Source organism: Ctenopharyngodon idella, chromosome 3 (genome assembly GCF_019924925.1).
Source record: "Ctenopharyngodon idella isolate HZGC_01 chromosome 3, HZGC01, whole genome shotgun sequence".
Classification (NCBI taxonomy): Eukaryota; Metazoa; Chordata; class Actinopteri; order Cypriniformes; family Xenocyprididae; genus Ctenopharyngodon; species Ctenopharyngodon idella.
Window position 1 is genome coordinate 11,115,557 of NC_067222.1, and position 16,561 is coordinate 11,132,117.

Here is a 16,561-nt window from a genome sequence, read left to right on the forward strand (position 1 = left end):
TTCTGTCAGTGTAACTGAAAATAAAAATTACTGTGACTTAAATTTCAGTTTAACTGTTTTCATCTCTTGTTTTTACTTCACTTATTTTAAATATCGCAGTAAATTATGTAACTGAATAAATTATGCAAATGTTGTTTAGTTTATGTTGTTCCAGATACGTTGTCAGAATGCATTTCTAATTTTTGTCCAAACAAAGAATAAACAACTTATTTTTGTTTTACAGACTTTCAAACTGCAGTATCACAGAAGAAGGTTATAAAGCTCTGGCTTCAGCTCTGAGATCAAACCCTTCACACCTGAGGGAGCTGGATCTCACAGGAAATGATCCTGGACAATCAGGAGTGAAGGAGTTCAGTGATTTACAACAGAATCGAAAGTGTTCTCTGGAAACACTGAGGTAAGTGTACTTAAAACACCTTGCAATGATTTGAAAAATTTAGTGGAATGAGGTCATAAAAAGTAAGTAAAGGAGCTTGATGATTTACTACAGAGTCAATACAATTCACTGAAAGCATTGAGGTGAGGCATGATGAAATAATATATTTATAGATATTTTTGATCATTAATACAATATTCTGTTGTATTAAAGTGATGTCAGGGTTTTAAAAACAGACTTCTGGGAATTTTAAGCTTCCCTTTTATATATTATTATTATTATGCTTCCCTTGTATATATTCCCTTCCCAGGTTTTTGAGTGCTGATGCAGAGAAAGCCTGTCAGTATGTGAACAGAGTTGTGGGTAAAAACCCATTATTCCTGAATGAGCTGAATCTGAGTCAACATAAACTAGGAAAAACAAATGTAGAGTATCTCGCTGCCCTACTGAAAGACAAACACTGTCAATTCAACACACTGACGTGAGTATTTCAGTTTAAATCGTTACATTATTTTAGTGTTGTGTTGCTTAGTTAATATTTTTTCCTCATTTGGGAAAAATTGCCATTTGTCAGAACCAGAATAATGTGATGTATTAAAATTAAACAAGCTTCCACAGATCTGTGAAAAGAAGTGACATAAAGCTTTAAACAACTAGCAAAGCAAGACAATATTAATTTACATTATTAATTCTGTGATTTCATTTTCTGTATAGGGAGAAAACTTACTTGTGAAGACATCACAAGATTCACAATATAAGATTTCTATATTATTTTTATATTAGAAAAAATATTAAATTACATAAAATAAGTGTATATATATATATATAGAAAGAAAGTAATTAGAAAGGGATTTCAAAGAATCAACGTAAATGATGTACAACACATACGTATAGTATGTTTGCTTTCATGAAGCTGCACACACACACACACACACACACACACACACACACACACACACACACACACACGCCCTTGATTATGTCATCATTTTTTTGTCTTGCTTTTTTCAGGCTGTTTAAATGCAGTATTACAGAGAATCAGTGTTTCATCCTGACTTCAGCTCTGAAATCAAACCCATCACACCTGAGAGAGCTGAACCTCAGTGGGAATAAACTAGGAGACTCTGGAGTGAAAAACCTCAGTGATCTACTGATGAACCCACAATGCAAGCTGGAAAAACTACAGTTAGTATCATTATACTGTACAACAGTTACAGTGTGATAGTTTACTGTGTAGTTATTTATTTAAAGATAGTGGGGGCTAAATAATAGCGTTTATAGCACTGCACCTTGTTGCATTTCCCTATTGGTCACATACTAATTTACAGCGTACAGTTTAATTGCGACAGGGTTAAAACAGACTATGGAAGTAATTACTGTACATGCTGAAGCACTTCAATATAGTGGTCATTGTAAATCTAACACATTTTCCCTTTTGTGTCTTCAGTCTGTGTGGATGCAGTATTACAGAGGAACAGTGTCTCATCCTGACTTCAGCTCTGAAATCAAACCCGTCACACCTGAGAGAGCTGAACCTCAGTGGGAATAAACTAGGAGACTCTGGAGTGAAAAACCTCAGTGATCTACTGATGAACCCACAATGCAAGCTGGAAAAACTACAGTTAGTATCATTATACTGTACAACAGTTACAGTGTGATAGTTTACTGTGTAGTTATTTATTTAAAGATAGTGGGGGCTAAATAATAGCGTTTATAGCACTGCACCTTGTTGCATTTCCCTATTGGTCACATACTAATTTACAGCGTACAGTTTAATTGCGACAGGGTTAAAACAGACTATGGAAGTAATTACTGTACATGCTGAAGCACTTCAATATAGTGGTCATTGTAAATCTAACACATTTTCCCTTTTGTGTCTTCAGTCTGTGTGGATGCAGTATTACAGAGGAACAGTGTCTCATCCTGACTTCAGCTCTGAAATCAAACCCATCACACCTGAGAGAACTGGACCTCAGTGGAAACGAAATTAAAAACACAGGAGTGAAGCACTTATGTGACATACTGAAGGGTGCACTCTCTAAACTGGAGAGATTGAGGTCAGTAACATTCACATACAAGAAAGTGTTCTGGTGTTTGAATAAAACAAAATGAAGAGTTTGTTCATCTCTTTTCTCCCAATGTAGCTTAAGAGTCTGTGAAATGACAGATGAAGGTTGTTCGGCTCTGACTTCAGCTCTGAAATCAAACGCGTCACACCTGAGAGAGCTGGAGCTGAGCGGGAATAAACTAGGAGACTCTGGAGTGGAAAACCTCTATCATCTACTGATGCGATGCAAACTGGAAATACTTGAGTTAGTAATATTATGTACAGCAATTTAATTTGCAATTGCATGATTGTACAGTATTCTGAACATTTTTTTAAAAAAAAAATTAACAAAGATTATTTTGATATTCTCATGTTAAAATTGATACTTTTGCAGTTGATTTTATAGTTAATCTACATTCATTAAAAATGTAGACCAAAAATATTGTACTGTATGGCATTTACTAATGATGTATTTGAACTTGAACCTGAATCTTTGTTCCTCTTTCTGTCTTCAGTCTGTGTGGATGCAGTATTACAGAGAAACAGTGTCTCATTCTGACTTCAGCTCTGAAATCAAACCCATCACACATGAGAGAGCTGGACCTCAGTGGAAATGAACTAAAAAACACAGGAGTGAAGCACTTATGTGATTTACTGGAAGATTCACACTGTAAACTGGAGAGACTGAGGTGAGGAACATTCTTCACATACAAGAATCAAAATGGTTAAAGTCAAGAGACATGAGTTCAATATCTTACAAAGAGCCCAACTTCATATTATATTTGTGGAAAATTCTTCACTTTAAATTTGTTTGTAAGATGAACTAATTTTTTCTTTTTTGCTTGTTTCTTTCCAGTCTAAATGAATGTGGCATTACAGATGTGTCTTCTTTAACTCTGTCTCTGACAAAAACCAAAGTACTGCAGTGTTTAATAGAGCTTGATCTGAGTAACAATAAAATAGGAGAGTCAAAGGAGCAACTCAGTAAAGCACTAAAAGACTCAAACTGTAAACTGAGGTGAGTAAATTCCTCTTTCTTTGAAAGCTCAATTTTCCTCTGATACATTAAGTGTGATAGTTAACAGCTTTGACCAGTGAAAAGCTTTACTGAAAGGTTTTTGTTTTAATTGAGAATAAAATTTGCTCCTCCTTATCTTTCTGTTATTATAACAAAAATATGAACAATTCTTAATTTAAATGAATTCTGTTTTAAAACATTCAGAAATGTCTCCTCCAAATAATTTCATGTAATATAAAATAAAAATATGTATTTGAAGTAATTGAAATATACTATTTTGAAATATGTGAAACTCAACATTAATTATTTTGTCTTCTGATTCCTTCTTACAGACTAGACAGCAAAAGCTTGCTAAAATGTGTTGGTGGCTGGTTTGCATCCTGGTTTTAATCTTAGAAACCTGTGAAATGAATGAGACCATCATTATCAGGTGAGGATCCTCTGAAGAGCCTCAATATAATACTGCATCTATGAAGAAAAATGAATGTGTGATGTCTGTATAACGATCTAAAGTTTACATTATTAAAATAAGAAAAAAGAGAAAGAAACTCAATGTCTATATGAGATTTATATATTTTTATATCTTTAATATAAGCTGTGTCAGATCAGGGATTTTTAGGGAGATTTTGCCAAACACAGTTAATTAATACAAATTATTCAAAACCTACAGCTGTTATGAATTCATAACTTGTTTGAATTGTTTGCTTGTTTGCTATTCAAATTTGTTTGATAGTAAATTTAAACATCTTCAAATAACTGTCTTAACAAATGTAAAGTTTATCCTATAGCTCTTAAGTATTACTATTTAAAAATAATAGCTAATGCATACAGGTGGAAGACGTTAAGACGTACAAATGTAATAATACAGCAATAATGTAAACATGAAATGTAATTTTGTGTTTTTACAGGTTGAATACACAAGGAAGAAGGGCTGGGTCAGTGCTCGGGTGGGATATGATATTGGGACTAAACTCAACCATAATGAAGTCATTCATATGTTGCTAATCTTAAATCTGATCTTGTATTTCTGTGTGTTTTGTGTTATATCTGTCTTGTGCTTTATACAAACAATATTTAAATTTGCATTTATACGTTTTTAGGGCCAGTTCTAAGGAGAGGCAGATTGTGCAGCACATTTATTTAAAAGAAACGCTTGATTGTGTTTTTACCTAGATGAATAAGATGACTGTTTAAGTTGCATAGGCGGAGAGTGAACCAACTCTAGGGTAAAGGTAGATGTGATTCCTCCATGAAAACACATAGAGTCTATATCATGAAATAGTTACGTGTCACCTATCAGCAACCTATGCACATCCCAACATAAATGCAAAAAAATGTGATCTTCAAATTCTGAATGAATTAGGCCTATATTATGGAAGCCCGTTTAGTGGTGGAAAGTTTCCACTACTAAATAAAAAATTAAAAACAGTAATTGCAACTTTTTATCTCAGCATTGTAACTTTTTATCTTGCAATTCTGACTTTTTTTCTCTCACAATTGCGAGTTATAAAGTCACAATTCTGAGATATAAAAAAAGTCAGAATTGCGAGAAAAGTCAGAATTGTTACTATATTGCGAGTTTATATCTCAGAATTGTGACTAGGCCTATATCACACAATTGCGAGTTTATATCTGGCAATTCTAATTTTATAACTCGCAATTGTCAGAAAAAAAGTCAGAATTCTGAGATAAAGTCGCAATTACTCTTTTTATTTTTTTATTAAGTGGTGAAAATGAGCTTCCATACTATAAAGCCTAGAAAGAGCATAAAAGCGCTCCCTTTATAACCACTAAGCTGTCACTCATCTTAATTCATAGCAATCTCACAAAGTTCTGCTAATCGATTAAGCTGACTGAACAATGAATATCTTATTTGGCCTACATAACAACTAAATTTTTTTGTTAAAAGTTAAATTATAACGAGAGGATTTGAGTGTGCAGATCTCAGCACTGGACAAAAACTCATGCGTTCAAGAAAACATCAAGTAAGTTTGTGATTGGCTACACTGCTCAAAAATATGTTGTAAATAGAAAACCTGTCTATATTAGTTTCGACGCTCTCAAGAGCACAATCACCAAATCTGTTTATGTTCATCTGTTTATGATGAGACTGAGAGCATTCGCGAGAGTGCAGAATTCAGTTAGAATTCCGAGTTCAGCTCACACACTGAACAAAACTCTGGCGTTTCAACGATGACTATCTGAACGCCTCTGATTGGCCATTGCAATTGTAAGCTCAACAAAATTGTGTGTGATTGGGTATAGTGCGCAACGCTGTAAAACGCATAAAAAGTATAACGCAGCATCAGCAGATCTATATTAAATGTCGCAACCAACACTTTTCATTTAATTTTAATTTTCACTTTATTACTAGATTTAGTTTAAATGTGCAGATGCATTTTTGGCCAAGCCCCCTCTAATTTTTGAGCCATTTCCAGGGGAAGGCTAAGCCATCCCCAGCCTTTCACACGCTCCGCCTATGTTAAGATGCCAACTGTTTTTCAGAAAGATCCTTCACTAACAGTTTCCAGCAGTGACTCTATGATATTGAGATCCAAGGGACTTGGATTACAAACTATTACACTATTACAAAAGATACAAACATTCATTGATGTTCAAGAAGCGTTTAATCATTAAATAATGACGCTAAGAATCAACTTTTGAACTGTGCCTTTTGTGTACATTTAGTCATTTTGTCTTGTGGTCTGTATGTAGACATTTGTTGTGTGAAATAGCTTAAAAACAAATTACATTTTTATTTTTCCTGTGGATCCCCGTGGACCATTTTACCATTTAAAAAAAAAAAAAATTCATTGTTATGAAATGGCATGTTTTATGCACACAATGAAACAAACAATGTTCTATAAACATCAGTAAGGTTTATAGAACATTGTGCTTAGTACATTTTTCATCTTCAAACCAAACTTGGATAGTGCTCTTCCCGTAATGTTTACTCATTAGATCAGTAGGTGGAGAGTTGGTGGTCTTTTGCTGTTCCAAGACATTTAAACATATGATCATCTACAGCACAAAATAATCCAGTCAAATGCATTTTTGACTAACTCTGGAAGTGGTCAAATGTGGACAAGCTCAAAACAAGCATTGTCCACTTGTCATGCGATCCACCAAAATGCAACTTAATACCAGGTGTAAACAGGGTCTCAGACCGCAGTGACGCTCCACCTCCTTGCTCGTCAATCATCGAGTGAGCTGAAACAAATGCTTTAAACCTTGCTGGTTACATGCAGCTTTTAAAGTAAATAACCACCAGGGCTCGTATGTATAAAACTCATAAATGCTCTTAAGAATAGTCTTATGTTTTGACTTAAGTATCAAAAAATACTTAGTAAAAAGTAGGACTTTTCTAAGAGTAGGAGACTTTTATAAAGAAGCTAAAAGCAATTCAGTAAAGTCTAAGACTGATTCTTAAGGGCTGACTTAACAGCTTCAACAACTGCAGGGAAACCCACAATCCTCATAAAAGTGGCTTGCTTTTAATGCCAAACAGTAGTGGCCAAAAGTGATTTTTAGCCTATAGAAAAAATAAAAAAATTCACCCTTTATTCAAATATTATTAAAAATATCTTAAAGATTTTGTAAGCATATTGCATAGTTGTGCTTGGAGTCAATTGTTTTATTTTTTTTTTATTTATTTATTTTTTGTGTGTGTGTGTGTGTGTGATAACAACGTGCCAAATTGTGCAACATATTTTTTGGCCAGGCTGTCATTCAAAGAAATTATGAACACATGCAAAAACAAGACAGGACCGATGAAATATTAATAACTGATTACGTTGCAAGTCAATTTGTGCTTTTTTCCGCCCTGTGAGCGTTTTTTTCTAAAACCTGTAGTTTTTTTTTTTTGCCAAATAATTTTGTCAGATAAATACCTTCAGTACCTTTAGTGTTTTATTTTTCCCTCATATTTTAAAATATTTAAAAAATATAAAAATTAAAATTAGGGATGCACTGATACCGATACCAGGGAAGAGACACAGAGACACCGGCGGCAGCAGCAGAAACAATATCAGGTGTGGAAATACTTCAAAATTAATGATGACAAAACACACATTGCGAACTGCGTGCTTTCAATCACAATTCCTTATCGATTGGTGAAGGCGGAATAGGCGGAATCGCGCTGAATGACAGAACAGAAGCTCTCTCTCTCTCTCTCCCTCCCCCTCTCCCTCCCTCCCTCCCTCCCTCCCTCCCCCTCTCTCCCTCCCTCCCTCCCTCTCCCTCCCTCCCTCCCTCCCTCTCCCTCCCTCTCCCTCCCTCCCTCTCTCCCTCTCTCTCTCTCTCTCTCCCTCCCTCCCTCCCTCTCTCTCTCTCTCTCTCTCTCTCTTGCCCGATCCCAGTTCTCTCAGACAGCGTGGGATAAGTTCTCCTCGCGCCTGAATGGTCAAATCCACACATAGTTGTCAAAATGTCCATCGTGTGGAGCAGTGGCGTGCAGTGGTGTTCTGCAATGAGGAGACATTTTTTATTTATTTATGAATCAATGTAAATTCATGCATTACTCTTAACGTTGACACATCTTCCTTGTTAAATGAACATTACTTTACATCAAAAAAGAAACCAAAGACAATTCTATTTTGTAATTTTACAATAACAATGTAATGTTCTATTTATCAAAACCAAGTCTCATCAAGTTAGTGTTTTAAGCATTTCTACATTCATTTCAAAATAATAACTAAAGGCAATAATAATTTAAACAATATATTTTATTTGTGTATTGATGTTTTTCTTTTTAATAGTCAACTTAGGCTATTTTGGATCATCAGTCGTGCTCCGTAAACACCGTCTGTCACAGACACGAAGATGTATTTGCACCAAGCTGATTGCACTAAAAAAAAACGCAGTCATCATGCTTTTAGTCCATTTCAAGTTTGATTTTGATGTGACATAAAGCAGTGATATCTAACTGGGTGATCTGTTTACTTACTTTTCAATTAGTCTTCCCATTGACGCCATCATTTGTTCAGTCAAACTGACGCGCAGAACGCGTACGTCAACAAGAGGCGGGATTTATCGCACAAACCAATCATATCCAATCATAACCAATTACATCCAATCATAGCGCGAAGGAGACACTGCCTCCTCTCACGTGACTTTCCCCCATTCATTCTCAATTACCTCCCACAAAACCCACCGCACGCCAGGGGTCTGATGATTTTCTATTGTTTCCTATGTGAGCAAAGGGAGGCATGTCTCCTGTGTAACTTTACCTGCGGGTGTCGCTGTTGGGCAGTGTTCTTTAAGAAATACGAGTGACTTGCGCTCTTTATAATGTCATAATTTGTAATATTTGTGTTTTATATGTAATATGGATTATTTTCTCATCCTATTTTTTGAGGAGGCTCTGCCTCCCTTCCCTCCTCGGAGGAAACGCCCATGGTGTGGAGTATCTCACGTAAGTACAGTCGGCTATGGCTTAAGTGGACGTAAATATTTGGGTGAAAACAGGATATGTGTCAGTATCCATGGATTCGGTCTTAAAGGGACCGTAGCCCATATTTGTCATTAATGCTAATAAAACAACAAAATATGTTAAATAAATGTATACATGGTAAATAAACCTATGTATCTGAATAACAAGTTTATTTAATTTGTATCTCTATAGTATTTGTTGTATTTTTTGTAATTTGTTTGTAAATTTCTTTTTATATATAACAACAATTATATATTGGTAATAATGCCCTTTTGAAGGTTACTGGACACTGTGAAATTTTTGTTCTTTGAGTTTGTGACAAGCACATAAAAATTATTACTTTTTTCATTAGAGTAATAATTGTAATGATGGGTCGACAGAATGTGGATCCATTTGCAGCTTTTATTAAAAGGACTAACAATGCAGACAGGGTAAAGGCAGAGGCATAAACAGGGACAGGCAATGGTCAAGGCAGGCGGCAGACAAACAGAATCAGGGTACAGGCAAGGATCAGGGCAGGCAGCAACACAATAAGAGTGCAGGAAACAGGCAAAGATCAGGGCAGGCAGCAAAGGGTCTCAGGGAATAAACAGTCCAATCGATAACAGGTAACAGTCCACGGGAAAACGCTCAGAAATGATCACCAAGGCAAATCAAGACTTCGCGAAGTGTGTGAGTGTGTGTGTGTGTGTGTGTGTGTGTGTGTGTGTGTGTGTGTCTTAAATAGTGTGAGTGTGATGCAGTGCAGGTGTGTGTGCAATCAGTCCTAGGAATTAGGGCCCATGGGAAACGTAGTCCGAATGACAACTGATCAGTATTCCGGCGGTCCAGAGGAAGGGCCGAGGGAGCCACATTCGTGACAGAGCCCCCCCCTGTGAGCGGCTCCAGACGTGAGGAAGCGGACGCCGGGGTCTACCACGTGGTCAAGGGGCCGGTCTCTCCGGGTGCGTCCGATGAAACTCCTCTGTGAGTGAAGGGTCCAGGATATCATCCGCATTGACCCAGGATCGCTCCTCCGGGCCGTACCCCTCCCAGTCGATTAAGTACTGTAGTCTCCTACCCCGGCGCCTGGAATCGAGCAGCTCTCGTACTTGATAAGCTTCCTCGCCTTCGATCATCAAGGGTGGGGGGGTGTGGACCTCGGCTCCCTCTGGCTCCCCTCTCGACCCCCGGAGGGTTTCAACAGCGTTGTCGAAACATGAAAAGTGGGAGAAACACGATAATTAGCAGGCAAATCTAACCGAAATGATACTGGAGTTATTTGTTTGATAATTTGAAAGGGCCCTACAAACCTGGGACTGAGTTTTCTGCATGGAAGTCTTAGCTGAAGGTCTCTAGTAGACAGCCACACCCATTGTCCCACGGTGTACTGGGGATTGGGACGTCGGTGACGATTGGCCTGCATCTCCTGCCTTCTTATGGCGCGTTGCAAATGATGATGAGCTTGGTCCCAGGTTTCCTCGCTTCTTTGCATCCATTCAGTAACAGACGGTAGATTGGATGGTTCCCCAGACCAAGGATATAGTGGAGGTTGGAAGCCCAAGACGCATTGAAAGGGTGTGACACCAGTGGCAGGTTTTTGTAGGGAGTTTTGGGCGTACTCCGCCCAGAGCAGATAACGACTCCAGTCAGTCTGGTTGTGTTGGCAGTAGGTGCGTAGAAACCTGGTTAATTCTTGGTTCATGCGCTCTGTTTGGCCATTGGATTCTGGATGGTACCCTGAAGTGAGGCTGACGTTGATATTGAGGTTCTTGAAGAAGGATGACCAGACTCGAGATGTGAACTGTGGGCCCCTGTCTGACACAATGTCCTCGGGTAGTCCATTGAAACGGAACGCATAATTGCATAGAAGCTTGGCTGTCTCGAATGCTGTGGGTAGCTTGGCTAGTGGTATGAGTCTGCACGTTTTTGAGAAGCAGTCGATGACTGTGAGAATGGTGGTGTGGCCCTGGGATTCTGCGAGATCAGTGACGAAATCAATGGCAATATGAGACCAGGGACGTTGTGGAATGGGAGGAGCGGTCTGTTCGTTGGCATGTGTGATCTCCGTGATAATGTCCCATTGAACTGGGGCGAGCAGTAAGGTGTCAGGGATTATGTTCTCTGCGTTCTCTGGATTCCAGAAAGGATGGCCCCTATGCTCGTGCTGGAGGCATCCACTTCTACAATGAAAGGGAGTTCGGGGTCTGGATGACGGAGAATGGGTGCTGAGGTGAAACGCTCCTTTAGCTCTTGGAAAGCCTGTACTGCCTCAGAGGACCAGGTGAGACGTGAGGACTGCCGCTTGGTCATAGACGTCAATGGAGCTGCAACACCGCTGAAGTTCTGAATGAACCGCCTGTAGAAGTTGGCAAACCCCAAGAACCGTTGTGACTCCTTCAATGTGCGAGGTTGTGGCCATTCCAGTACCGCCCTCACCTTACTGTCATCCATGGCCACGCCCTAACGGCTGATAACGTAACCCAGAAAGGATGTGGAGGTTTGGTGAAATTCACATTTCTCAGCTTTTGCATATAGTTTATGTTGTATCAGTCTCTGACATCCTCATCTACTCCAACTCTTTCGAGGACCATGTTCAGCACGGTGCGCCCGTACGTGCTGAACATGGTCCTCGAAAGAGTTGGAGTAGATGAGGATGTCATCTATGTAGACTATGACCCAGCGATTGAGCATGTCACGGAAGACGTCGTTAATGAAAGACTGGAAGACAGAGGGACTGTTGGACACCCCGAACCGCATGACGAGGGTCTCGTAGTGACCAGTGGCTTTGGAAAAGGCTGTCTTCCATTCGTCCCCTTATCTGATGCGGATTAGATTGTACGCACAGCGGAGGTCTAACTTGGTAAAGTATGCGGCTTGTCTGAGTTGTTCAAGGGCTGGAGGAACCAAAGGCAAGGGGTACCGGAACTTGACGTGATATCATTTAGTCCACGGTAATTGATACAGGGTCTTAACCCGCCGTCTTTTTTCTTGACAAAGAAGAATCCTGATGCTGCTGGTGATGTGGACGGGCGGATAAAACCTTTAGCTAATTCCTCCTCGATGTAGGCTTTCATTGCTGCTGACTCAGGTTGTGACAGGGGAAAGATCCGGCCCTTGGGAGGTGTGGTTCCAGGCAGCAGGTCGATGGCACAGTCACCGGGACGATGAGGAGGTAGCTCGGTGGATTTGTTTTTACTGAATGCCACAGCCAGATCGGCATATACATCAGGTATGTTAAGTTTTCCAGTGTCAGAATCGTGGAGTGCCGCAGCGTGAACTGGCAGGGGAGTGATTTGTTTCAAGCAACTTTTATGGCAGTTAGCCTCTCATTGCACAATCTGACCATCTTTCCAGGAAACGTGAGGGTTGTTGTCATCTCCTTTCTCTCTCTTCGGGAAGTAGTGGGGTGTAGCCGAGTTGCATGGGTTCCAGAGCGGGACTGGCTGAGGCGGATAGCCGGACAGGACGTCGGGTACGTAGCAGATTGTCAGTGTGAATGGCAAGTTCAATGAAAGCGTTGAGCGAGCTTCCCTCATCCTGGCATGCGAGTTCAGCTTGCAGTTTCAGTGTTAGACCCCTTCGGAACAGCAGATTTAAAGTGTCCTCAACCCAGTTCGTTTGAGCGGCGAGAGTACGAAAGTTCAGCGCGTACTCGGCTGCTGTTTGTTTACTTTGGCTGAGAGAAAGTAACTGATCGCCAGCGCTCTTGCCTCCTTCGGGATGTTCAAAGACTTCTTTAAAGTTTCGCAAGAAATCCTGAAAGGTGGGGAACACGGGGCTGTCTTCTCTTCACACTGCGGTGGCCCAATCCAGTGCTTTGCCAGTGAGCAAGGAACACACAAACGATATCTGACTGGATTCGGTGGGATACAGAGACGGTTGCTGGTTGATGAACGGAACATTGGATAAGGAACCCCTTACATCTGGCGGGAGTGCCGTCAAACTTTTCTGGGAGCGCTAGGTGAGGATTGGCTGCAGGGGAGGCCGCGAAGCCTGAATTGGCGGGAGCAACGGGCGGCGGCGTAGCGGCTTCGACAGGACTGAATCGGAGGCCTTGGAGCGTTTTCACCAGCTCTTTGGTAAGGGAAGTCAAGCGGTTGAGTTGATGTTGATGGACCGCTATCTGGTTGGCCTGGGCAGTTAGTGCAGATGAAATCTGCATGATGGCTGCTGGATCACTGTTCGGCGAAGTCTTCTGTAATGATTGGTTGACAGAATGTGGATCCATTTGCAGCTTTTATTAAAAGGACTTACAATGCAGACAGGGCAAAGACAGAGGCATAAACAGGGACAGGCAATGGTCGAGGCAGGCGGCAGACAAACAGAATCAGGGTACAGGCAAGGATCAGGGCAGGCAGCAACACAATCAGAGTCCAGGAAACAGGCAAAGATCAGGGCAGGCAGCAAAGGGTCTCAGAGAATAAACAATCCAATCGATAACAGGTAACAGTCCACGGGAAAACGCTCAGAAATGATCACCAAGGCAAATCAAGACTTCGCGAAGTGTGTGTGTGTGTGTGTGTGTCTTAAATAGTGTGAGTGTGATGCAGTGCAGGTGTGTGTGCAATCAGTCCCAGGAATGAGGGCCCATGGGAAACGTAGTCCGAATGACAACTGATCAGTATTCCGGTGATGGCTCCCTCCGGCGGTCCGGAGGAAGGGCCGAGGGAGCCACATTCGTGACAATAATAAAGAAGCTGTCCTGCATGCATTCGTCTCACTGTGTTGTGCTTGGAAAACTGCAACATCACCAAAAAAAAAAAAAAAAAAAGAGAGAAATGAATAAATGTATAGGTATCAGTATTGGCGAGTACTAGAAAAAAAGTATCGGTACTTGTACTTGGTCCTTAAAAAATGGTATCGGTGCATCCCTAATTAAAATATTTTCTTCGTATTTTGATGGTTTAAACAGACTTTTAAGGTAATTAAAAAAACTTTGCACATAACTTTTGGCCACTTTGGTGTGGTTAGTGCCACAATAGTGTTTACTGTGGACTGAAGGGCATAAGTCATCATCAGTGCACTGCTGCATTTTTCCAGTCCACAAAAATGTAACTATTACTTTTATTTCTTCAGTGAGAGCATTGATTTGTAGAGTGGGAGAAGTTATTAAATTTCTTACCAGGTTAGTTACAAAAAGAATACCTTGATCAAGCTTTTATCTTTTTATCAGCTCCCTGTCATCATACTCTAATACATTATATTTTCATTGTAAAGCATGTCTCCTCTTCTTTGCTGTCATCTTGTTACTCATAACTAGGTTAGGAAACCTTTTCAGCACTCTTAAATAATTTAGGAGCTGAGACCTAATCTTCACACTTATGAACATTTATGAATCACACTTATTCTTAAGTCCAGGAATAAGAGTAAAATTACGTCATTCTTAGATTTTTGACACACTTAAGACTAAAATTTTACTCTGAGCAGCTTTATACAGGTGCTGGTCATATAATTAGAATATCATCAAAAAGTTGATTTATTTCACTAATTCCATTCAAAAGGTGAAACTTGTATATTATATTCATTCATTACACACAGACTGATATATTTCAAATGTTTATTTCTTTTAATTTTGATGATTATAACTGACAACTAAGGAAAATCCCAAATTCAGTATCTCAGAAAATTAGAATATTACTTAAGACCAATACAAAGAAAGGATTTTTAGAAATCTTGGCCAACTGAAAAGTATGAGCATGTACAGCACTCAATACTTAGTTGGGGCTCCTTTTGCCTGAATTACTGCAGCAATGCGGCGTGGCATGGAGTTGATCAGTCTGTGGCACTGCTCAGGTGTTATAAGAGCCCAGATTGCTCTGATAGTGGCCTTCAGCTCTTCTGCATTGTTGGGTCTGGCATATCGCATCTTCCTCTTCACAATACCCCATAGATTTTCTATGGGGTTAAGGTCAGGCGAGTTTGCTGGCCAATTAAGAACAGGGATACCATGGTCCTTAAACCAGGTACTGGTAGCTTTGGCACTGTGTGCAGGTGCCAAGTCCTGTTGGAAAATGAAATCTGCATCTCCATAAAGTTGGTCAGCAGCAGGAAGCATGAAGTGCTCTAAAACTTCCTGGTATACGGCTGCGTTGACCTTGGACCTCAGAAAACACAGTGGACCAACACCAGCAGATGACATGGCACCCCAAACCATCACTGACTGTGGAAACTTTACACTGGACCTCAAGCAATGTGGATTGTGTGCCTCTCCTCTCTTCCTCCAGACTCTGGGACCCTGATTTCCAAAGGAAATGCAAAATTTACTTTCATCAGAGAACATAACTTTGGACCACTCAACAGCAGTCCAGTCCTTTTTGTCTTTAGCCCAGGCGAGACGCTTCTGACGCTGTCTGTTGTTCAAGAGTGGCTTGACACAAGGAATGCGACAGCTGAAACCCATGTCTTGCATACGTCTGTGCGTAGTGGTTCTTGAAGCACTGACTCCAGCTGCAGTCCACTCTTTGTGAATCTCCCCCACATTTTTGAATGGGTTTTGTTTCACAATCCTCTCCAGGGTGCGGTTATCCCTATTGCTTGTACACTTTTTTCTACCACATCTTTTCCTTCCCTTCGCCTCTCTATTAATGTGCTTGGACACAGAGCTCTGTGAACAGCCAGCCTCTTTTGCAATGACCTTTTGTGTCTTGCCCTCCTTGTGCAGGGTGTCAATGGTCGTCTTTTGGACAACTATGAAATCAGCAGTCTTCCCCATGATTGTGTAGCCTACAGAACTAGACTGAGAGACCATTTAAAGGCCTTTGCAGGTGCTTTGAGTTAATTAGCTGATTAGAGTGTGGCACCAGGTGTTTTCAATATTGAACCTTTTCACAATATTTTAATTTTCTGAGATACTGAATTTGGGATTTTCCTTAGTTGTCAGTTATAATCATCAAAATTAAAAGAAATAAACATTTGAAACATATCAGTCTGTGTGTAATGAATGAATATAATATACAAGTTTCGCTTTTTGAATGGAATTAGTGAAATAAATCAACTTTTTGATGATATTCTAATTATATGACTAGCACCTGTACATTCGGCCCCAAAACAGAAAACTTTTAGAAGTGTATATATGCAAAAAAGCTTCACAGAACTTATTCAATATGTCTGATAACAAACACAAAGAGACACAAACCATGTGAAGAATATCTGAAGCCCACTTAATGCAGGTACTTCTCTAAAAAGACTGATTTCTACTCCAAACATCACAATTGTGTTTAGATCAAAATCCAAGTAAATCTTTAAAGAAGCTGCACTTTAACCTAACCTTTCTTCCAGAGACCATGGCATTAGTTTATATATATATAGTTTATATATTAGTATGTGATTTTTATTTTTATTTAGAAAATCTTATTTATTTGTTTAGTGCATAATAAGGTTTTAAGTTAATCCAATAGAGTCTGATCTAAGAAAACCTCACCCTGTCAAAACAACATACAACTTAATCACTTAGATTCTGTGCATCTTATGCACTTCATTTCTTTATCCAGTCATGGTTTTCATTTAGCTGTGTTACTGATATTTGTTTATTTGTTAATAAAATGTGTTTTATTACACTTTTGTTTTCTTTGTGTTGTTAATGCAGTCAGAAGCTCTACAAGTCATCCTGTGGCTCACAGATTTTTCAAATTGACCTCCCTCTATTTTACATATTTTACATTGCAGGTTGTGTCTGATTTTTATTGTTTTTGAAAAAAAGGTTTTATG

General features: G+C 39.6%; 1 protein-coding gene across 1 annotated transcript in view; it reads left to right on the top strand.

Annotated features, from left to right (window-relative positions):
• LOC127509832 (protein NLRC5-like) overlaps positions 1–16,561 on the top strand; it is a 98,593-nt gene that overhangs the window by 39,664 nt on the left and 42,368 nt on the right. The gene's annotated exons all lie outside the window — the stretch shown is intronic.